We start from the raw sequence: 24,029 nt of genomic DNA, 5'->3' as shown, positions 1-24,029 counted from the left end.
TATTCACTCTGAGGTCTCAAAAAGTGTTTCTTCACCCCGGGAAGTGAATTAAATACCATTTGGAGGCATTTAATGTTCAAGCAAAAACAGGTGATTTTTGACAAAAGAGATAACACCCCCCCATTACGTCATGCTTCAGAAAGGTGAAAAATGGTCAGTTTTCAAATGTTTTATTTTTGAACGTCAGTTCACATTTGTAGGTAGATCATCAGTTTTAGAGCTAAAATTAGCATGTTTAAAGTGATTTTCATGCTTCCAGGGGCCCGTGAAGTGAATTAAATACCATTTGGAGGCATTTAATGTTCAAGCAAAAACAGGTGATTTTTGACAAAAGAGATAACACCCCCCATTACGTCATGCTTCAGAAAGGTGAAAAATGGTCCGTTTTCAAATGTTTTATTTTTGAACGTCAGTTCACATTTGTAGGTAGATCATCAGTTTTAGAGCTAAAATTAGCATGTTTAAAGTGATTTTCATGCTTCCACGGGCCCTAAACACAAGATTTGTGGAATGGTTAAAAGTGCATGAAAATGGCCAATTTATTCACTCTGAGGTCTCAAAAAGTGTTTCTTCACCCGGGAAGTGAATTAAATACCATTTGGAGGCATTTAATGTTCAAGCAAAAACAGGTGATTTTTGACAAAAGAGATAACACCCCCCCATTACGTCATGCTTCAGAAAGGTGAAAAATGGTCAGTTTTCAAATGTTTTATTTTTGAACGTCAGTTCACATTTGTAGGTAGATCATCAGTTTAAGAGCTAAAATAAGCATGTTTAAAGTGATTTTCATGCTTCCAGGGGCCCGGGAAGTGAATTAAATACCATTTGGAGGCATTTAATGTTCAAGCAAAAACAGGTGATTTTTGACAAAAGAGATAACACCCCCCATTACGTCATGCTTCAGAAAGGTGAAAAATGGTCCGTTTTCAAATGTTTTATTTTTGAACGTCAGTTCACATTTGTAGGTAGATCATCAGTTTTTGAGCTAAAATTAGCATGTTTAAAGTGATTTTCATACTTCCAGGGGCCCGGGAAGTGAATTAAATATTTATTTGGAGGCATTTAATGTTCAAGAAAAAAACGGTGATTTTTGACAAAAGAGATAACACCCCCCCATTACGTCATGCTTCAGAAAGGTGAAAAATGGTCCGTTTTCAAATGTTTTATTTTTGAACGTCAGTTCACATTTGTAGGTAGATCATCAGTTTAAGAGCTAAAATTAGCATGTTTAAAGTGATTTTCATGCTTCCAGGGGCCCGGGAAGTGAATGAAATACCATTTGGAGGAATTTAATGTTCAAGCAAAAACCGGTGATTTTTGACAATAGAGATAACACCCCCCCCCCATTACGTCATGCTTCAGAAAGGTGAAAAATGGTCAGTTTTCAAATGTTTTATTTTCGAACGTCAGTTCACATTTGTAGGTAGATCATCAGTTTAAGAGCTAAAATTAGCATGTTTAAAGTGATTTTCATGCTTCCAGGGGCCCTAAACACAAGATTTGTGGAATGGTTAAAAGTGCATGAAAATGGCCAATTTACTCACTCTGAGGTCTCAAAAAGTGTTTCTTCATCCCGGGAAGTGAATTAAATACCATTTGGAGGCATTTAATGTTCAAGCAAAAACAGGTGTTTTTTGACAAAAGAGATAACACCCCCCATTACGTCATGCTTCAGAAAGGTGAAAAATGGTCCGTTTTCAAATGTTTTATTTTTGAACTTCAGTTCACATTTGTAGGCAGATCATCAGTTTTAGAGCTAAAATTAGCATGTTTAAAGTGATTTTCATGCTTCCAGGGGCCCTAAACACAAGATCTGTGGAATGGTTAAAAGTGCATGAAAATGGCCAATTTACTCACTCTGAGGTCTCAAAAAGTGTTTCTTCACCCCGGGAAGTGAATTAAATACCATTTGGAGGCATTTAATGTTCAAGCAAAAACAGGTGATTTTTGACAAAAGAGATAACACCCCCCCATTACGTCATGCTTCAGAAAGTTGAAAAATGGTCCGTTATCAAATGTTTTATTTTTGAACGTCAGTTCACATTTGTAAGTAGATCATCAGTTTTAGAGCTAAAATTAGCATGTTTAATGTGATTTTCATGCTTCCAGGGGCCCGGGAAGTGAATTAAATATCATTTGGAGGCATTTAATGTTCAAGAAAAAACAGGTGATTTTTGACAAAAGAGATAACACCCCCCCATTACGTCATGCTTCAGAAAGGTGAAAAATGGTCAGTTTTCAAATGTTTTATTATTGAACGTCAGTTCACATTTGTAGGTAGATCATCAGTTTAAGAGCTAAAATTAGCATGTTTAAAGTGATTTTCATGCTTCCAGGGGCCCGGGAAGTGAATGAAATACCATTTGGAGGAATTTAATGTTCAAGCAAAAACCGGTGATTTTTGACAATAGAGATAACACCCCCCCCATTACGTCATGCTTCAGAAAGGTGAAAAATGGTCAGTTTTCAAATGTTTTATTTTCGAACGTCAGTTCACATTTGTAGGTAGATCATCAGTTTAAGAGCTAAAATTAGCATGTTTAAAGTGATTTTCATGCTTCCAGGGGCCCTAAACACAAGATTTGTGGAATGGTTAAAAGTGCATGAAAATGGCCAATTTACTCACTCTGAGGTCTCAAAAAGTGTTTCTTCATCCCGGGAAGTGAATTAAATACCATTTGGAGGCATTTAATGTTCAAGCAAAAACAGGTGATTTTTGACAAAAGAGATAACACCCCCCCATTACGTCATGCTTCAGAAAGGTGAAAAATGGTCCGTTTTCAAATGTTTTATTTTTGAACGTCAGTTCACATTTGTAGGTAGATCATCAGTTTAAGAGCTAAAATTAGCATGTTTAAAGTGATTTTCATGCTTCCAGGGGCCCGGGAAGTGAATGAAATACCATTTGGAGGAATTTAATGTTCAAGCAAAAACCGGTGATTTTTGACAATAGAGATAACACCCCCTCCATTACGTCATGCTTCAGAAAGGTGAAAAATGGTCAGTTTTCAAATGTTTTATTTTCGAACGTCAGTTCACATTTGTAGGTAGATCATCAGTTTTAGAGCTAAAATTAGCATGTTTAAAGTGATTTTCATGCTTCCAGGGGCCCGGGAAGTGAACTAAATACCATTTGGAGGCATTTCATGTTCAAGCAAAAACAGGTGATTTTAGACAAAAGAGATAACACCCCCCATTACGTCATGCTTCAGAAAGGTGAAAAATGGTCCGTTTTCAAATGTTTTATTTTCGAACGTCAGTTCACATTTGTAGGTAGATCATCAGTTTAAGAGCTAAAATTAGCATGTTTAAAGTGATTTTCATGCTTCCAGGGGCCCGAGAAGTGAATTAAATACCATTTGGAGGCATTTAATGTTCAAGCAAAAACAGGTGATTTTTGACAAAAGAGATAACACCCCCCCATTAAGTCATGCTTCAGAAAGGTGAAAAATGGTCTGTTTTCAAATGTTTTATTTTTGAACGTCAGTTCACATTTGTAGGTAGATCATCAGTTTAAGAGCTAAAATTAGCATGTTTAAAGTGATTTTCATGCTTCCAGGGGCCCGGGAAGTGAATTAAATACCATTTGGAGGAATTTAATGTTCAAGCAAAAACAGGTGATTTTTGACAAAAGAGATAACACCCCCCCATTACGTCATGCTTCAGAAAGGTGAAAAATGGTCCGTTTTCAAATGTTTTATTTTTGAACGTCAGTTCACATTTGTAGGTAGATCATCAGTTTTAGAGCTAAAATTAGCATGTTTAAAGTGATTTTCATGCTTCCAGGGGCCCGGGAAGTGAACTAAATACCATTTGGAGGCATTTCATGTTCAAGCAAAAACAGGTGATTTTAGACAAAAGAGATAACACCCCCCATTACGTCATGCTTCAGAAAGGTGAAAAATGGTCCGTTTTCAAATGTTTTATTTTTGAACGTCAGTTCACATTTGTAGGTAGATCATCAGTTTTAGAGCTAAAATTAGCATGTTTAAAGTGATTTTCATGCTTCCAGGGGCCCTAAACACAAGATCTGTGGAATGGTTAAAAGTGCATGAAAATGGCCAATTTACTCACTCTGAGGTCTCAAAAAGTGTTTCTTCACCCCGGGAAGTGAATTAAATACCATTTGGAGGCATTTAATGTTCAAGCAAAAACAGGTGATTTTTGACAAAAGAGATAACACCCCCCCATTACGTCATGCTTCAGAAAGTTGAAAAATGGTCCGTTATCAAATGTTTTATTTTTGAACGTCAGTTCACATTTGTAAGTAGATCATCAGTTTTAGAGCTAAAATTAGCATGTTTAAAGTGATTTTCATGCTTCCAGGGGCCCGGGAAGTGAATTAAATACCATTTGGAGGAATTTAATGTTCAAGCAAAAACATGTGATTTTTGACAAAAGAGATAACACCCCCCCATTACGTCATGCTCCAGAAAGGGGAAAAATTGTCCGTTTACAAATGTTTTATTTTCGAAAGTCAGTTCACATTTGTAGATAGATCATCAGTTTAAGAGCTAAAATTAGCATGTTTAAAGTAATTTTCATGCTTCCAGGGGCCCGGGAAGTGAATTAAATACCATTTGGAGGAATTTAATGTTGAAGTAAAAACAGGTGATTTTTGACAAAAGAGATAACACCCCCCCATTACGTCATGCTTCAGAAAGGTGAAAAATGGTCCGTTTTCAAATGTTTTATTTTTGAACGTCAGTTCACATTTGTAGGTAGATCATCAGTTTTAGAGCTAAAACTAGCATGTTTAAAGTGATTTTCATGCTTCCAGGGGCCTGGGAAGTGAATTAAATACCATTTGGAGGCATTTCATGTTCAAGCAAAAACAGGTGATTTTTGACAAAAGAGATAACACCCCCCCCATTACGTCATGCTTCAGAAAGGTGAAAAATGGTCAGTTTTCAAATATTTTATTTTTGAACGTCAGTTCACATTTGTAGGTAGATCGTCAGTTTTCGAGCTAAAATTAGCATGTTTAAAGTGATTTTCATGCTTCCAGGGGCCCGGGAAGTAAATTAAATACCATTTGGAGGCATTTAATGTTCAAGCAAAAACAGGTGATTTTTGACAAAAGAGATAACACCCCCCCATTACGTCATGCTTCAGAAAGGTGAAAAATGGTCAGTTTTCAAATGTTTTATTTGTGAACGTCAGTTCACATTTGTAGGTAGATCATCAGTTTAAGAGCTAAAATTAGCATGTTTAAAGTGATTTTCATGCTTCCAGGGGCTCTAAACACAAGCTTTGTGGAATGGTTAAAAGTGCATGAAAATGGCCAATTTACTCACTCTGAGGTCTCAAAAAGTGTTTCTTCACCCCGGGAACTGAATTTATTACCATTTGGAGGCATTTAATGTTCAAGCAAAAACAGGTGATTTTTGACAAAAGAGATAACACCCCCCCATTACGTCATTCTTCAGAAAGGTGAAAAAGGGTCCGTTTTCAAATGTTTTATTTTTGAACGTCAGTTCACATTTGTAGGTAGATCATCAGTTTAAGAGCTAAAATTAGCATGTTTAAGGTGATTTTCATGCTTCCAGGGGCCCGGAAAGTGAATTAAATACCATTTGGAGGCATTTAATGTTCAAGGAAAAACAGGTGATTTTTGACAAAAGAGATAACACCCCCCCATTACGTCATGCTTCAGAAAGGTGGAAAATGGTCCGTTTTCAAATGTTTTATTTTTGAACGTCAGTTCACATTTGTAGGTAGATCATCAGTTTTAGAGCTAAAACTAGCATGTTTAAAGTGATTTTCATGCTTCCAGGGGCCCGGGATTGAATTAAATACCATTTGGAGGCATTTCATGTTCAAGCAAAAACAGGTGATTTTTGACAAAAGAGATAACACCCCCCATTACGTCATGCTTCAGAAAGGTGAAAAATGGTCAGTTTTCAAATGTTTTATTTTGAACGTCAGTTCACATTTGTAGGTAGATCATCAGTTTAAGAGCTAAAATTAGCATGTTTAAAGTGATTTTCATGCTTCCAGGGGCCCGGGAAGTGAATTAAATACCATTTGGAGGCATTTAATGTTCAAGCAAAAACAGGTGATTTTTGACAAAAGAGATAACACCCCCCCATTACGTCATGCTTCAGAAAGGTGAAAAATGGTCCGTTTTCAAATGTTTTATTTTTGAACGTCAGTTCACATTTGTAGGTAGATCATCAGTTTTAGAGCTAAAATTAGCATGTTTAAAGTGATTTTCATACTTCCAGGGGCCCGGGAAGTGAATTAAATATTTATTTGGAGGCATTTAATGTTCAAGCAAAAACAGGTGATTTTTGACAAAAGAGCTAACACCCCCCCATTACTTCATGATTCAGAAAGGTGAAAAATGGTCCGTTTTCAAATGTTTTATTTTTGAACGTCAGTTCACATTTGTAGGTAGATCATCAGTTTAAGAGCTAAAATTAGCATGTTTAAAGTGATTTTCATGCTTCCAGGGGCCCGGGAAGTGAATTAAATACCATTTGGAGGAATTTAATGTTCAAGCAAAAACAGGTGATTTTTGACAAAAGAGATAACACCCCCCCATTACGTCATGATTCAGAAAGGTGAAAAATGGTCCGTTTTCAAATGTTTTATTTTTGAACGTCAGTTCACATTTGTAGGTAGATCATCAGTTTTAGAGCTAAAATTAGCATGTTTAAAGTGATTTTCATGCTTCCAGGGGCCCGGGAAGTGAATTAAATACCATTTGGAGGCATTTCATGTTCAAGCAAAAACAGGTGATTTTAGACAAAAGAGATAACACCCCCCCATTACGTCATGCTTCAGAAAGGTGAAAAATGGTCCGTTTTCAAATGTTTTATTTTTGAACGTCAGTTCACATTTGTAGGTAGATCATCAGTTTTAGAGCTAAAATTAGCATGTTTAAAGTGATTTTCTTGCTTCCAGGGGCCCTAAACACAAGATTTGTGGAATGGTTAAAAGTGCATGAAAATGGCCAATTTATTCACTCTGAGGTCTCAAAAAGTGTTTCTTCACCCCGGGAAGTGAATTAAATACCATTTGGAGGCATTTAATGTTCAAGCAAAAACAGGTGATTTTTGACAAAAGAGATAACACCCCCCCATTACGTCATGCTTCAGAAAGGTGTAAAATGGTCCGTTTTCAAATGTTTTATTTTTGAACGTCAGTTCACATTTGTAGGTAGATCATCAGTTTTAGAGCTAAAATTAGCATGTTTAAAGTGATTTTCATGCTTCCAGGGGCCCGGGAAGTGAATTAAATACCATTTGGAGGCATTTAATGTTCAAGCAAAAACAGGTGATTTTTGACAAAAGAGATAACACCCCCCATTACGTCATGCTTCAGAAAGGTGAAAAATGGTCCGTTTTCAAATGTTTTATTTTTGAACGTCAGTTCACATTTGTAGGTAGATCATCAGTTTTAGAGCTAAAATTAGCATGTTTAAAGTGATTTTCATACTTCCAGGGGCCCGGGAAGTGAATTAAATATTTATTTGGAGGCATTTAATGTTCAAGAAAAAACAGGTGATTTTTGACAAAAGAGATAACACCCCCCCATTACGTCATGCTTCAGAAAGGTGAAAAATGGTCAGTTTTCAAATGTTTTATTTTCGAACGTCAGTTCACATTTGTAGGTAGATCATCAGTTTAAGAGCTAAAATTAGCATGTTTAAAGTGATTTTCATGCTTCCAGGGGCCCTAAACACAAGATTTGTGGAATGGTTAAAAGTGCATGAAAATGGCCAATTTACTCACTCTGAGGTCTCAAAAAGTGTTTCTTCATCCCGGGAAGTGAAATAAATACCATTTGGTGGCATTTAATGGTCAAGCAAAAACAGGTGATTTTTGACAAAAGTGATAACACCCCCCCATTACGTCATGCTTCAGAAAGGTGAAAAATGGTCCGTTTTCAAATGTTTTATTTTTGAACGTCAGTTCACATTTGTAGGTAGATCATCAGTTTTAGAGCTAAAATTAGCATGCTTAAAGTGATTTTCATGCTTCAGGGGCCCGAGAAGTGAATTAAATACCATTTGGAGGCATTTAATGTTCAAGCAAAAACAGGTGATTTTTGACAAAAGAGATAACACCCCCCCCATTAAGTCATGCTTCAGAAAGGTGAAAAATGGTCTGTTTTCAAATGTTTTATTTTTGAACGTCAGTTCACATTTGTAGGTAGATCATCAGTTTAAGAGCTAAAATTAGCATGTTTAAAGTGATTTTCATGCTTTCAGGGGCCTGGGAAGTGAATTAAATACCATTTGGAGGAATTTAATGTTCAAGCAAAAACATGTGATTTTTGACAAAAGAGATAACACCCCCCCATTACGTCATGCTCCAGAAAGGGGAAAAATTGTCCGTTTACAAATGTTTTATTTTCGAAAGTCAGTTCACATTTGTAGATAGATCATCAGTTTAAGAGCTAAAATTAGCATGTTTAAAGTAATTTTCATGCTTCCAGGGGCCCGGGAAGTGAATTAAATACCATTTGGAGGAATTTAATGTTGAAGTAAAAACAGGTGATTTTTGACAAAAGAGATAACACCCCCCCATTACGTCATGCTTCAGAAAGGTGAAAAATGGTCCGTTTTCAAATGTTTTATTTTTGAACGTCAGTTCACATTTGTAGGTAGATCATCAGTTTTAGAGCTAAAACTAGCATGTTTAAAGTGATTTTCATGCTTCCAGGGGCCTGGGAAGTGAATTAAATACCATTTGGAGGCATTTCATGTTCAAGCAAAAACAGGTGATTTTTGACAAAAGAGATAACACCCCCCCCATTACGTCATGCTTCAGAAAGGTGAAAAATGGTCAGTTTTCAAATATTTTATTTTTGAACGTCAGTTCACATTTGTAGGTAGATCGTCAGTTTTCGAGCTAAAATTAGCATGTTTAAAGTGATTTTCATGCTTCCAGGGGCCCGGGAAGTAAATTAAATACCATTTGGAGGCATTTAATGTTCAAGCAAAAACAGGTGATTTTTGACAAAAGAGATAACACCCCCCCATTACGTCATGCTTCAGAAAGGTGAAAAATGGTCAGTTTTCAAATGTTTTATTTGTGAACGTCAGTTCACATTTGTAGGTAGATCATCAGTTTAAGAGCTAAAATTAGCATGTTTAAAGTGATTTTCATGCTTCCAGGGGCTCTAAACACAAGCTTTGTGGAATGGTTAAAAGTGCATGAAAATGGCCAATTTACTCACTCTGAGGTCTCAAAAAGTGTTTCTTCACCCCGGGAACTGAATTTATTACCATTTGGAGGCATTTAATGTTCAAGCAAAAACAGGTGATTTTTGACAAAAGAGATAACACCCCCCCATTACGTCATTCTTCAGAAAGGTGAAAAAGGGTCCGTTTTCAAATGTTTTATTTTTGAACGTCAGTTCACATTTGTAGGTAGATCATCAGTTTAAGAGCTAAAATTAGCATGTTTAAGGTGATTTTCATGCTTCCAGGGGCCCGGAAAGTGAATTAAATACCATTTGGAGGCATTTAATGTTCAAGGAAAAACAGGTGATTTTTGACAAAAGAGATAACACCCCCCCATTACGTCATGCTTCAGAAAGGTGGAAAATGGTCCGTTTTCAAATGTTTTATTTTTGAACATCAGTTCACATTTGTAGGTAGATCATCAGTTTTAGAGCTAAAATTAGCATGTTTAAAGTGATTTTCATGCTTCCAGGGGCCCTAAACACAAGATCTGTGGAATGGTTAAAAGTGCATGAAAATGGCCAATTTACTCACTCTGAGGTCTCAAAAAGTGTTTCTTCACCCCGGGAAGTGAATTAAATACCATTTGGAGGCATTTAATGTTCAAGCAAAAACAGGTGATTTTTGACAAAAGAGATAACACCCCCCCCATTACGTCATGCTTCAGAAAGTTGAAAAATGGTCCGTTTTCAAATGTTTTATTTTTGAACGTCAGTTCACATTTGTAGGTAGATCATCAGTTTTAGAGCTAAAATTAGCATGTTTAAAGTGATTTTCATGCTTCCAGGGGCCCGGGAAGTGAATTAAATATCATTTGGAGGCATTTAATGTTCAAGAAAAAACAGGTGATTTTTGACAAAAGAGATAACACCCCCCATTACGTCATGCTTCAGAAAGGTGAAAAATGGTCAGTTTTCAAATGTTTTATTTTTGAACGTCAGTTCACATTTGTAGGTAGATCATCAGTTTAAGAGCTAAAATTAGCATGTTTAAAGTGATTTTCATGCTTCCAGGGGCCCGGGAAGTGACTGAAATACCATTTGGAGGAATTTAATGTTCAAGCAAAAACCGGTGATTTTTGACAATAGAGATAACACCCCCCCCCATTACGTCATGCTTCAGAAAGGTGAAAAATGGTCAGTTTTCAAATGTTTTATTTTCGAACGTCAGTTCACATTTGTAGGTAGATCATCAGTTTAAGAGCTAAAATTAGCATGTTTAACCCCTTTAGAGCGTTGTAAATAAACCTCCCCAGTGCTGCGCTGTCCATTGGAACTAGTGCTGAATGGACGTCCAACGGTCGTGCGCAGCACTGGGGAGGTAGTGGCCGTGACGACCGTTGGCCGACGGCAGCAATTAAGGTTAAAGTGATTTTCATGCTTTCAGGGGCCCGGGAAGTGAATTAAATACCATTTGGAGGAATTTAATGTTCAAGCAAAAACAGGTGATTTTTGACAAAAGAGATAACACCCCCCCATTACGTCATGCTTCAGAAAGGGGAAAAATGGTCAGTTTTCAAATGTTTTATTTTCGAACGTCAGTTCACATTTGTAGGTAGATCATCAGTTTAAGAGCTAAAATTAGCATGTTTAAAGTAATTTTCATGCTTCCAGGGGCCCGGGAAGTGAATTAAATACCATTTGGAGGAATTTAATGTTGAAGTAAAAACAGGTGATTTTTGACAAAAGAGATAACACCCCCCCCATTACGTCATGCTTCAGAAAGGTGAAAAATGGTCCGTTTTCAAATGTTTTATTTTTGAACGTCAGTTCACATTTGTAGGTAGATCATCAGTTTTAGAGCTAAAACTAGCATTTTTAAAGTGATGTTCATGCTTCCAGGGGCCCGGGATTGAATTAAATACCATTTGGAGGCATTTCATGTTCAAGCAAAAACAGGTGATTTTTGACAAAAGAGATAACACCCCCCCATTACGTCATGCTTCAGAAAGGTGAAAAATGGTCCGTTTTCAAATGTTTTATTTTTGAACGTCAGTTCACATTTGTAGGTAGATCATCAGTTTTAGAGCTAAAATTAGCATGTTTAAAGTGATTTTCATGCTTCCAGGGGCCCTAAACACAAGATTTGTGGAATGGTTAAAAGTGCATGAAAATGGCCAATTTATTCACTCTGAGGTCTCAAAAAGTGTTTCTTCACCCTGGGAAGTGAATATAATACCATTTGGAGGCATTTAATGTTCAAGCAAAAACAGGTGATTTTTGACAAAAGAGATAACACCCCCCATTACGTCATGCTTCAGAAAGGTGAAAAATGGTCAGTTTTCAAATGTTTTATTTTTGAACGTCAGTTCACATTTGTAGGTAGATCATCAGTTTTAGAGCTAAAATTAGCATGTTTAAAGTGATTTTCATGCTTCCAGGGGCCCGGGAAGTGAATTAAATATCATTTGGAGGCATTTGATGTTCAAGCAAAAACAGGTGATTTTTGACAAAAGAGATAACACCCCCCCATTACGTCATGCTTCAGAAAGGTGAAAAATGGTCCGTTTTCAAATGTTTTATTTTTGAACGTCAGTTCACATTTGTAGGTAGATCATCAGTTTTAGAGCTAAAATTAGCATGTTTAAAGTGATTTTCATACTTCCAGGGGCCCGGGAAGTGAATTAAATATTTATTTGGAGGCATTTAATGTTCAAGAAAAAACAGGTGATTTTTGACAAAAGAGATAACACCCCCCCCCATTACGTCATGCTTCAGAAAGGTGAAAAATGGTCCGTTTTCAAATGTTTTATTTTTGAACGTCAGTTCACATTTGTAGGTAGATCATCAGTTTAAGAGCTAAAATTAGCATGTTTAAAGTGATTTTCATGCTTCCATTGGCCCGGGAAGTGAATTAAATACCATTTGGAGGAATTTTATGTTCAAGCAAAAACAGGTGATTTTTGACAAAAGAGATAACACCCCCCCATTATGTCATGCTTCAGAAAGGTGAAAAATGGTCCGTTTTCAAATGTTTTATTTTTGAACGTCAGTTCACATTTGTAGGTAGATCATCAGTTTTAGAGCTAAAATTAGCATGTTTAAAGTGATTTTCATGCTTCCAGGGGCCCTAAACACAAGATTTGTGGAATGGTTAAAAGTGCATGAAAATGGCCAATTTATTCACTCTGAGGTCTCAAAAAGTGTTTCTTCACCCCGGGAAGTGAATTAAATACCATTTGGAGGCATTTAATGTTCAAGCAAAAACAAGTGATTTTTGACAAAAGAGATAACACCCCCCATTACGTCATGCTTCAGAAAGGTGAAAAATGGTCAGTTTTCAAATGTTTTATTTTGAACGTCAGTTCACATTTGTAGGTAGATCATCAGTTTAAGAGCTAAAATTAGCATGTTTAAAGTGATTTTCATGCTTCCAGGGGCCCGGGAAGTGAATTAAATACCATTTGGAGGCATTTAATGTTCAAGCAAAAACAGGTGATTTTTGACAAAAGAGATAACACCCCCCCATTACGTCATGCTTCAGAAAGGTGAAAAATGGTCAGTTTTCATATGTTTTATTTTTGAACGTCAGTTCACATTTGTAGGTAGATCATCAGTTTTAGAGCTAAAATTAGCATGTTTAAAGTGATTTTCATACTTCCAGGGGCCCGGGAAGTGAATTAAATATTTATTTGGAGGCATTTAATGTTCAAGCAAAAACAGGTGATTTTTGACAAAAGAGATAACACTCCCCCATTACTTCATGATTCAGAAAGGTGAAAAATGGTCCGTTTTCAAATGTTTTATTTTTGAACGTCAGTTCACATTTGTAGGTAGATCATCAGTTTAAGAGCTAAAATTAGCATGTTTAAAGTGATTTTCATGCTTCCAGGGGCCCGGGAAGTGAATTAAATACCATTTGGAGGAATTTAATGTTCAAGCAAAAATAGGTGATTTTTGACAAAAGAGATAACACCCCCCCATTACGTCATGATTCAGAAAGGTGAAAAATGGTCCGTTTTCAAATGTTTTATTTTTGAACGTCAGTTCACATTTGTAGGTAGATCATCAGTTTTAGAGCTAAAATTAGCATGTTTAAAGTGATTTTCATGCTTCCAGGGGCCCGGGAAGTGAATTAAATACCATTTGGAGGCATTTCATGTTCAAGCAAAAACAGGTGATTTTAGACAAAAGAGATAACACCCCCCCATTACGTCATGCTTCAGAAAGGTGAAAAATGGTCCGTTTTCAAATGTTTTATTTTTGAACGTCAGTTCACATTTGTAGGTAGATCATCAGTTTTAGAGCTAAAATTGGCATGTTTAAAGTGATTTTCATACTTCCAGGGGCCCGGGAAGTGAATTAAATATTTATTTGGAGGCATTTAATGTTCAAGAAAAAACAGGTGATTTTTGACAAAAGAGATAACACCCCCCCATTACGTCATGCTTCAGAAAGGTGAAAAATGGTCCGTTTTCAAATGTTTTATTTTTGAACGTCAGTTCACATTTGTAGGTAGATCATCAGTTTTAGAGCTAAAATTAGCATGTTTAAAGTGATTTTCTTGCTTCCAGGGGCCCTAAACACAAGATTTGTGGAATGGTTAAAAGTGCATGAAAATGGCCAATTTATTCACTCTGAGGTCTCAAAAAGTGTTTCTTCACCCCGGGAAGTGAATTAAATACCATTTGGAGGCATTTAATGTTCAAGCAAAAACAGGTGATTTTTGACAAAAGAGATAACACCCCCCCATTACGTCATGCTTCAGAAAGGTGTAAAATGGTCCGTTTTCAAATGTTTTATTTTTGAACGTCAGTTCACATTTGTAGGTAGATCATCAGTTTTAGAGCTAAAATTAGCATGTTTAAAGTGATTTTCATGCTTCCAGGGGCCCGGGAAGTGAATTAAATACCATTTGGAGGCATTTAATGTTCAAGCAAAAACAGGTGATTTTTGACAAAAGAGATAACACCCCCCATTACGTCATGCTTCAGAAAGGTGAAAAATGGTCCGTTTTCAAATGTTTTATTTTTGAACGTCAGTTCACATTTGTAGGTAGATCATCAGTTTTAGAGCTAAAATTAGCATGTTTAAAGTGATTTTCATACTTCCAGGGGCCCGGGAAGTGAATTAAATATTTATTTGGAGGCATTTAATGTTCAAGAAAAAACAGGTGATTTTTGACAAAAGAGATAACACCCCCCCCCATTACGTCATGCTTCAGAAAGGTGAAAAATGGTCCGTTTTCAAATGTTTTATTTTTGAACGTCAGTTCACATTTGTAGGTAGATCATCAGTTTTAGACCTAAAATTAGCATGTTTAAAGTGATTTTCATGCTTCCAGGGGCCCGGGAAGTGAATTAAATATCATTTGGAGGCATTTGATGTTCAAGCAAAAACAGGTGATTTTTGACAAAAGAGATAACACCCCCCCATTACGTCATGCTTCAGAAAGGGAAAAAATGGTCCGTTTTCAAATGTTTTATTTTTGAACGTCAGTTCACATTTGTAGGTAGATCATCAGTTTTAGAGCTAAAATTAGCATGTTTAAAGTGATTTTCATACTTCCAGGGGCCCGGGAAGTGAATTAAATATTTATTTGGAGGCATTTAATGTTCAAGAAAAAACAGGTGATTTTTGACAAAAGAGATAACACCCCCCCCCATTACGTCATGCTTCAGAAAGGTGAAAAATGGTCCGTTTTCAAATGTTTTATTTTTGAACGTCAGTTCACATTTGTAGGTAGATCATCAGTTTAAGAGCTAAAATTAGCATGTTTAAAGTGATTTTCATGCTTCCATTGGCCCGGGAAGTGAATTAAATACCATTTGGAGGAATTTTATGTTCAAGCAAAAACAGGTGATTTTTGACAAAAGAGATAACACCCCCCCATTATGTCATGCTTCAGAAAGGTGAAAAATGGTCCGTTTTCAAATGTTTTATTTTTGAACGTCAGTTCACATTTGTAGGTAGATCATCAGTTTTAGAGCTAAAATTAGCATGTTTAAAGTGATTTTCATGCTTCCAGGGGCCCTAAACACAAGATTTGTGGAATGGTTAAAAGTGCATGAAAATGGCCAATTTATTCACTCTGAGGTCTCAAAAAGTGTTTCTTCACCCCGGGAAGTGAATTAAATACCATTTGGAGGCATTTAATGTTCAAGCAAAAACAGGTGATTTTTGACAAAAGAGATAACACCCCCCCATTACGTCATGCTTCAGAAAGGTGAAAAATGGTCCGTTTTCAAATGTTTTATTTTTGAACGTCAGTTCACATTTGTAGGTAGATCATCAGTTTTAGAGCTAAAATTAGCATGTTTAAAGTGATTTTCATACTTCCAGGGGCCCGGGAAGTGAATTAAATACCATTTGGAGGAATTTAATGTTCAAGCAAAAACATGTGATTTTTGACAAAAGAGATAACACCCCCCCATTACGTCATGCTCCAGAAAGGGGAAAAATTGTCCGTTTACAAATGTTTTATTTTCGAAAGTCAGTTCACATTTGTAGATAGATCATCAGTTTAAGAGCTAAAATTAGCATGTTTAAAGTAATTTTCATGCTTCCAGGGGCCCGGGAAGTGAATTAAATACCATTTGGAGGAATTTAATGTTGAAGTAAAAACAGGTGATTTTTGACAAAAGAGATAACACCCCCCCATTACGTCATGCTTCAGAAAGGTGAAAAATGGTCCGTTTTCAAATGTTTTATTTTTGAACGTCAGTTCACATTTGTAGGTAGATCATCAGTTTTAGAGCTAAAACTAGCATGTTTAAAGTGATTTTCATGCTTCCAGGGGCCTGGGAAGTGAATTAAATACCATTTGGAGGCATTTCATGTTCAAGCAAAAACAGGTGATTTTTGACAAAAGAGATAACACCCCCCCCATTACGTCATGCTTCAGAAAGGTGAAAAATGGTCAGTTTTCAAATATTTTATTTTTGAACGTCAGTTCACATTTGTAGGTAGATCGTCAGTTTTCGAGCTAAAATTAGCATGTTTAAAGTGATTTTCATGCTTCCAGGGGCCCGGGAAGTAAATTAAATACCATTTGGAGGCATTTAATGTTCAAGCAAAAACAGGTGATTTTTGACAAAAGAGATAACACCCCCCCATTACGTCATGCTTCAGAAAGGTGAAAAATGGTCAGTTTTCAAATGTTTTATTTGTGAACGTCAGTTCACATTTGTAGGTAGATCATCAGTTTAAGAGCTAAAATTAGCATGTTTAAAGTGATTTTCATGCTTCCAGGGGCTCTAAACACAAGCTTTGTGGAATGGTTAAAAGTGCATGAAAATGGCCAATTTACTCACTCTGAGGTCTCAAAAAGTGTTTCTTCACCCCGGGAACTGAATTTATTACCATTTGGAGGCATTTAATGTTCAAGCAAAAACAGGTGATTTTTGACAAAAGAGATAACACCCCCCCATTACGTCATTCTTCAGAAAGGTGAAAAAGGGTCCGTTTTCAAATGTTTTATTTTTGAACGTCAGTTCACATTTGTAGGTAGATCATCAGTTTAAGAGCTAAAATTAGCATGTTTAAGGTGATTTTCATGCTTCCAGGGGCCCGGAAAGTGAATTAAATACCATTTGGAGGCATTTAATGTTCAAGGAAAAACAGGTGATTTTTGACAAAAGAGATAACACCCCCCCATTACGTCATGCTTCAGAAAGGTGGAAAATGGTCCGTTTTCAAATGTTTTATTTTTGAACGTCAGTTCACATTTGTAGGTAGATCATCAGTTTTAGAGCTAAAACTAGCATGTTTAAAGTGATTTTCATGCTTCCAGGGGCCCGGGATTGAATTAAATACCATTTGGAGGCATTTCATGTTCAAGCAAAAACAGGTGATTTTTGACAAAAGAGATAACACCCCCCATTACGTCATGCTTCAGAAAGGTGAAAAATGGTCAGTTTTCAAATGTTTTATTTTGAACGTCAGTTCACATTTGTAGGTAGATCATCAGTTTAAGAGCTAAAATTAGCATGTTTAAAGTGATTTTCATGCTTCCAGGGGCCCGGGAAGTGAATTAAATACCATTTGGAGGCATTTAATGTTCAAGCAAAAACAGGTGATTTTTGACAAAAGAGATAACACCCCCCCATTACGTCATGCTTCAGAAAGGTGAAAAATGGTCCGTTTTCAAATGTTTTATTTTTGAACGTCAGTTCACATTTGTAGGTAGATCATCAGTTTTAGAGCTAAAATTAGCATGTTTAAAGTGATTTTCATACTTCCAGGGGCCCGGGAAGTGAATTAAATATTTATTTGGAGGCATTTAATGTTCAAGCAAAAACAGGTGATTTTTGACAAAAGAGCTAACACCCCCCCATTACTTCATGATTCAGAAAGGTGAAAAATGGTCCGTTTTCAAATGTTTTATTTTTGAACGTCAGTTCACATTTGTAGGTAGATCATCAGTTTAAGAGCTAAAATTAGCATGTTTAAAGTGATTTTCATGCTTCCAGGGGCCCGGGAAGTGAATTAAATACCATTTGGAGGAATTTAATGTTCAAGCAAAAACAGGTGATTTTTGACAAAAGAGATAACACCCCCCCATTACGTCATGATTCAGAAAGGTGAAAAATGGTCCGTTTTCAAATGTTTTATTTTTGAACGTCAGTTCACATTTGTAGGTAGATCATCAGTTTTAGAGCTAAAATTAGCATGTTTAAAGTGATTTTCATGCTTCCAGGGGCCCGGGAAGTGAATTAAATACCATTTGGAGGCATTTCATGTTCAAGCAAAAACAGGTGATTTTAGACAAAAGAGATAACACCCCCCCATTACGTCATGCTTCAGAAAGGTGAAAAATGGTCCGTTTTCAAATGTTTTATTTTTGAACGTCAGTTCACATTTGTAGGTAGATCATCAGTTTTAGAGCTAAAATTAGCATGTTTAAAGTGATTTTCTTGCTTCCAGGGGCCCTAAACACAAGATTTGTGGAATGGTTAAAAGTGCATGAAAATGGCCAATTTATTCACTCTGAGGTCTCAAAAAGTGTTTCTTCACCCCGGGAAGTGAATTAAATACCATTTGGAGGCATTTAATGTTCAAGCAAAAACAGGTGATTTTTGACAAAAGAGATAACACCCCCCCATTACGTCATGCTTCAGAAAGGTGTAAAATGGTCCGTTTTCAAATGTTTTATTTTTGAACGTCAGTTCACATTTGTAGGTAGATCATCAGTTTTAGAGCTAAAATTAGCATGTTTAAAGTGATTTTCATGCTTCCAGGGGCCCGGGAAGTGAATTAAATACCATTTGGAGGCATTTAATGTTCAAGCAAAAACAGGTGATTTTTGACAAAAGAGATAACACCCCCCATTACGTCATGCTTCAGAAAGGTGAAAAATGGTCCGTTTTCAAATGTTTTATTTTTGAACGTCAGTTCACATTTGTAGGTAGATCATCAGTTTTAGAGCTAAAATTAGCATGTTTAAAGTGATTTTCATACTTCCAGGGGCCCGGGAAGTGAATTAAATATTTATTTGGAGGCATTTAATGTTCAAGAAAAAACAGGTGATTTTTGACAAAAGAGATAACACCCCCCCATTACGTCATGCTTCAGAAAGGTGAAAAATGGTCAGTTTTCAAATGTTTTATTTTCGAACGTCAGTTCACATTTGTAGGTAGATCATCAGTTTAAGAGCTAAAATTAGCATGTTTAAAGTGATTTTCATGCTTCCAGGGGCCCTAAACACAAGATTTGTGGAATGGTTAAAAGTGCATGAAAATGGCCAATTTACTCACTCTGAGGTCTCAAAAAGTGTTTCTTCATCCCGGGAAGTGAAATAAATACCATTTGGTGGCATTTAATGGTCAAGCAAAAACAGGTGATTTTTGACAAAAGTGATAACACCCCCCCATTACGTCATGCTTCAGAAAGGTGAAAAATGGTCCGTTTTCAAATGTTTTATTTTTGAACGTCAGTTCACATTTGTAGGTAGATCATCAGTTTTAGAGCTAAAATTAGCATGCTTAAAGTGATTTTCATGCTTCAGGGGCCCGAGAAGTGAATTAAATACCATTTGGAGGCATTTAATGTTCAAGCAAAAACAGGTGATTTTTGACAAAAGAGATAACACCCCCCCCATTAAGTCATGCTTCAGAAAGGTGAAAAATGGTCTGTTTTCAAATGTTTTATTTTTGAACGTCAGTTCACATTTGTAGGTAGATCATCAGTTTAAGAGCTAAAATTAGCATGTTTAAAGTGATTTTCATGCTTTCAGGGGCCTGGGAAGTGAATTAAATACCATTTGGAGGAATTTAATGTTCAAGCAAAAACATGTGATTTTTGACAAAAGAGATAACACCCCCCCATTACGTCATGCTCCAGAAAGGGGAAAAATTGTCCGTTTACAAATGTTTTATTTTCGAAAGTCAGTTCACATTTGTAGATAGATCATCAGTTTAAGAGCTAAAATTAGCATGTTTAAAGTAATTTTCATGCTTCCAGGGGCCCGGGAAGTGAATTAAATACCATTTGGAGGAATTTAATGTTGAAGTAAAAACAGGTGATTTTTGACAAAAGAGATAACACCCCCCCATTACGTCATGCTTCAGAAAGGTGAAAAATGGTCCGTTTTCAAATGTTTTATTTTTGAACGTCAGTTCACATTTGTAGGTAGATCATCAGTTTTAGAGCTAAAACTAGCATGTTTAAAGTGATTTTCATGCTTCCAGGGGCCTGGGAAGTGAATTAAATACCATTTGGAGGCATTTCATGTTCAAGCAAAAACAGGTGATTTTTGACAAAAGAGATAACACCCCCCCCATTACGTCATGCTTCAGAAAGGTGAAAAATGGTCAGTTTTCAAATATTTTATTTTTGAACGTCAGTTCACATTTGTAGGTAGATCGTCAGTTTTCGAGCTAAAATTAGCATGTTTAAAGTGATTTTCATGCTTCCAGGGGCCCGGGAAGTAAATTAAATACCATTTGGAGGCATTTAATGTTCAAGCAAAAACAGGTGATTTTTGACAAAAGAGATAACACCCCCCCATTACGTCATGCTTCAGAAAGGTGAAAAATGGTCAGTTTTCAAATGTTTTATTTGTGAACGTCAGTTCACATTTGTAGGTAGATCATCAGTTTAAGAGCTAAAATTAGCATGTTTAAAGTGATTTTCATGCTTCCAGGGGCTCTAAACACAAGCTTTGTGGAATGGTTAAAAGTGCATGAAAATGGCCAATTTACTCACTCTGAGGTCTCAAAAAGTGTTTCTTCACCCCGGGAACTGAATTTATTACCATTTGGAGGCATTTAATGTTCAAGCAAAAACAGGTGATTTTTGACAAAAGAGATAACACCCCCCCATTACGTCATTCTTCAGAAAGGTGAAAAAGGGTCCGTTTTCAAATGTTTTATTTTTGAACGTCAGTTCACATTTGTAGGTAGATCATCAGTTTAAGAGCTAAAATTAGCATGTTTAAGGTGATTTTCATGCTTCCAGGGGCCCGGAAAGTGAATTAAATACCATTTGGAGGCATTTAATGTTCAAGGAAAAACAGGTGATTTTTGACAAAAGAGATAACACCCCCCCATTACGTCATGCTTCAGAAAGGTGGAAAATGGTCCGTTTTCAAATGTTTTATTTTTGAACATCAGTTCACATTTGTAGGTAGATCATCAGTTTTAGAGCTAAAATTAGCATGTTTAAAGTGATTTTCATGCTTCCAGGGGCCCTAAACACAAGATCTGTGGAATGGTTAAAAGTGCATGAAAATGGCCAATTTACTCACTCTGAGGTCTCAAAAAGTGTTTCTTCACCCCGGGAAGTGAATTAAATACCATTTGGAGGCATTTAATGTTCAAGCAAAAACAGGTGATTTTTGACAAAAGAGATAACACCCCCCCCATTACGTCATGCTTCAGAAAGTTGAAAAATGGTCCGTTTTCAAATGTTTTATTTTTGAACGTCAGTTCACATTTGTAGGTAGATCATCAGTTTTAGAGCTAAAATTAGCATGTTTAAAGTGATTTTCATGCTTCCAGGGGCCCGGGAAGTGAATTAAATATCATTTGGAGGCATTTAATGTTCAAGAAAAAACAGGTGATTTTTGACAAAAGAGATAACACCCCCCATTACGTCATGCTTCAGAAAGGTGAAAAATGGTCAGTTTTCAAATGTTTTATTTTTGAACGTCAGTTCACATTTGTAGGTAGATCATCAGTTTAAGAGCTAAAATTAGCATGTTTAAAGTGATTTTCATGCTTCCAGGGGCCCGGGAAGTGACTGAAATACCATTTGGAGGAATTTAATGTTCAAGCAAAAACCGGTGATTTTTGACAATAGAGATAACACCCCCCCCCATTACGTCATGCTTCAGAAAGGTGAAAAATGGTCAGTTTTCAAATGTTTTATTTTCGAACGTCAGTTCACATTTGTAGGTAGATCATCAGTTTAAGAGCTAAAATTAGCATGTTTAACCCCTTTAGAGCGTTGTAAATAAACCTCCCCAGTGCTGCGCTGTCCATTGGAACTAGTGCTGAATGGACGTCCAACGGTCGTGCGCAGCACTGGGGAGGTAGTGGCCGTGACGACCGTTGGCCGACGGCAGCAATTAAGGTTAAAGTGATTTTCATGCTTTCAGGGGCCCGGGAAGTGAATTAAATACCATTTGGAGGAATTTAATGTTCAAGCAAAAACAGGTGATTTTTGACAAAAGAGATAACACCCCCCCATTACGTCATGCTTCAGAAAGGGGAAAAATGGTCAGTTTTCAAATGTTTTATTTTCGAACGTCAGTTCACATTTGTAGGTAGATCATCAGTTTAAGAGCTAAAATTAGCATGTTTAAAGTAATTTTCATGCTTCCAGGGGCCCGGGAAGTGAATTAAATACCATTTGGAGGAATTTAATGTTGAAGTAAAAACAGGTGATTTTTGACAAAAGAGATAACACCCCCCCCATTACGTCATGCTTCAGAAAGGTGAAAAATGGTCCGTTTTCAAATGTTTTATTTTTGAACGTCAGTTCACATTTGTAGGTAGATCATCAGTTTTAGAGCTAAAACTAGCATTTTTAAAGTGATGTTCATGCTTCCAGGGGCCCGGGATTGAATTAAATACCATTTGGAGGCATTTCATGTTCAAGCAAAAACAGGTGATTTTTGACAAAAGAGATAACACCCCCCCATTACGTCATGCTTCAGAAAGGTGAAAAATGGTCCGTTTTCAAATGTTTTATTTTTGAACGTCAGTTCACATTTGTAGGTAGATCATCAGTTTTAGAGCTAAAATTAGCATGTTTAAAGTGATTTTCATGCTTCCAGGGGCCCTAAACACAAGATTTGTGGAATGGTTAAAAGTGCATGAAAATGGCCAATTTATTCACTCTGAGGTCTCAAAAAGTGTTTCTTCACCCTGGGAAGTGAATATAATACCATTTGGAGGCATTTAATGTTCAAGCAAAAACAGGTGATTTTTGACAAAAGAGATAACACCCCCCATTACGTCATGCTTCAGAAAGGTGAAAAATGGTCAGTTTTCAAATGTTTTATTTTTGAACGTCAGTTCACATTTGTAGGTAGATCATCAGTTTTAGAGCTAAAATTAGCATGTTTAAAGTGATTTTCATGCTTCCAGGGGCCCGGGAAGTGAATTAAATATCATTTGGAGGCATTTGATGTTCAAGCAAAAACAGGTGATTTTTGACAAAAGAGATAACACCCCCCCATTACGTCATGCTTCAGAAAGGTGAAAAATGGTCCGTTTTCAAATGTTTTATTTTTGAACGTCAGTTCACATTTGTAGGTAGATCATCAGTTTTAGAGCTAAAATTAGCATGTTTAAAGTGATTTTCATACTTCCAGGGGCCCGGGAAGTGAATTAAATATTTATTTGGAGGCATTTAATGTTCAAGAAAAAACAGGTGATTTTTGACAAAAGAGATAACACCCCCCCCCATTACGTCATGCTTCAGAAAGGTGAAAAATGGTCCGTTTTCAAATGTTTTATTTTTGAACGTCAGTTCACATTTGTAGGTAGATCATCAGTTTAAGAGCTAAAATTAGCATGTTTAAAGTGATTTTCATGCTTCCATTGGCCCGGGAAGTGAATTAAATACCATTTGGAGGAATTTTATGTTCAAGCAAAAACAGGTGATTTTTGACAAAAGAGATAACACCCCCCCATTATGTCATGCTTCAGAAAGGTGAAAAATGGTCCGTTTTCAAATGTTTTATTTTTGAACGTCAGTTCACATTTGTAGGTAGATCATCAGTTTTAGAGCTAAAATTAGCATGTTTAAAGTGATTTTCATGCTTCCAGGGGCCCTAAACACAAGATTTGTGGAATGGTTAAAAGTGCATGAAAATGGCCAATTTATTCACTCTGAGGTCTCAAAAAGTGTTTCTTCACCCCGGGAAGTGAATTAAATACCATTTGGAGGCATTTAATGTTCAAGCAAAAACAAGTGATTTTTGACAAAAGAGATAACACCCCCCATTACGTCATGCTTCAGAAAGGTGAAAAATGGTCAGTTTTCAAATGTTTTATTTTGAACGTCAGTTCACATTTGTAGGTAGATCATCAGTTTAAGAGCTAAAATTAGCATGTTTAAAGTGATTTTCATGCTTCCAGGGGCCCGGGAAGTGAATTAAATACCATTTGGAGGCATTTAATGTTCAAGCAAAAACAGGTGATTTTTGACAAAAGAGATAACACCCCCCCATTACGTCATGCTTCAGAAAGGTGAAAAATGGTCAGTTTTCATATGTTTTATTTTTGAACGTCAGTTCACATTTGTAGGTAGATCATCAGTTTTAGAGCTAAAATTAGCATGTTTAAAGTGATTTTCATACTTCCAGGGGCCCGGGAAGTGAATTAAATATTTATTTGGAGGCATTTAATGTTCAAGCAAAAACAGGTGATTTTTGACAAAAGAGA

Source organism: Lissotriton helveticus, chromosome 2_1 (assembly GCF_964261635.1).
Source record: "Lissotriton helveticus chromosome 2_1, aLisHel1.1, whole genome shotgun sequence".
NCBI lineage: Eukaryota > Metazoa > Chordata > Amphibia > Caudata > Salamandridae > Lissotriton > Lissotriton helveticus.
This window is presented reverse-complemented; position numbering follows the sequence as displayed.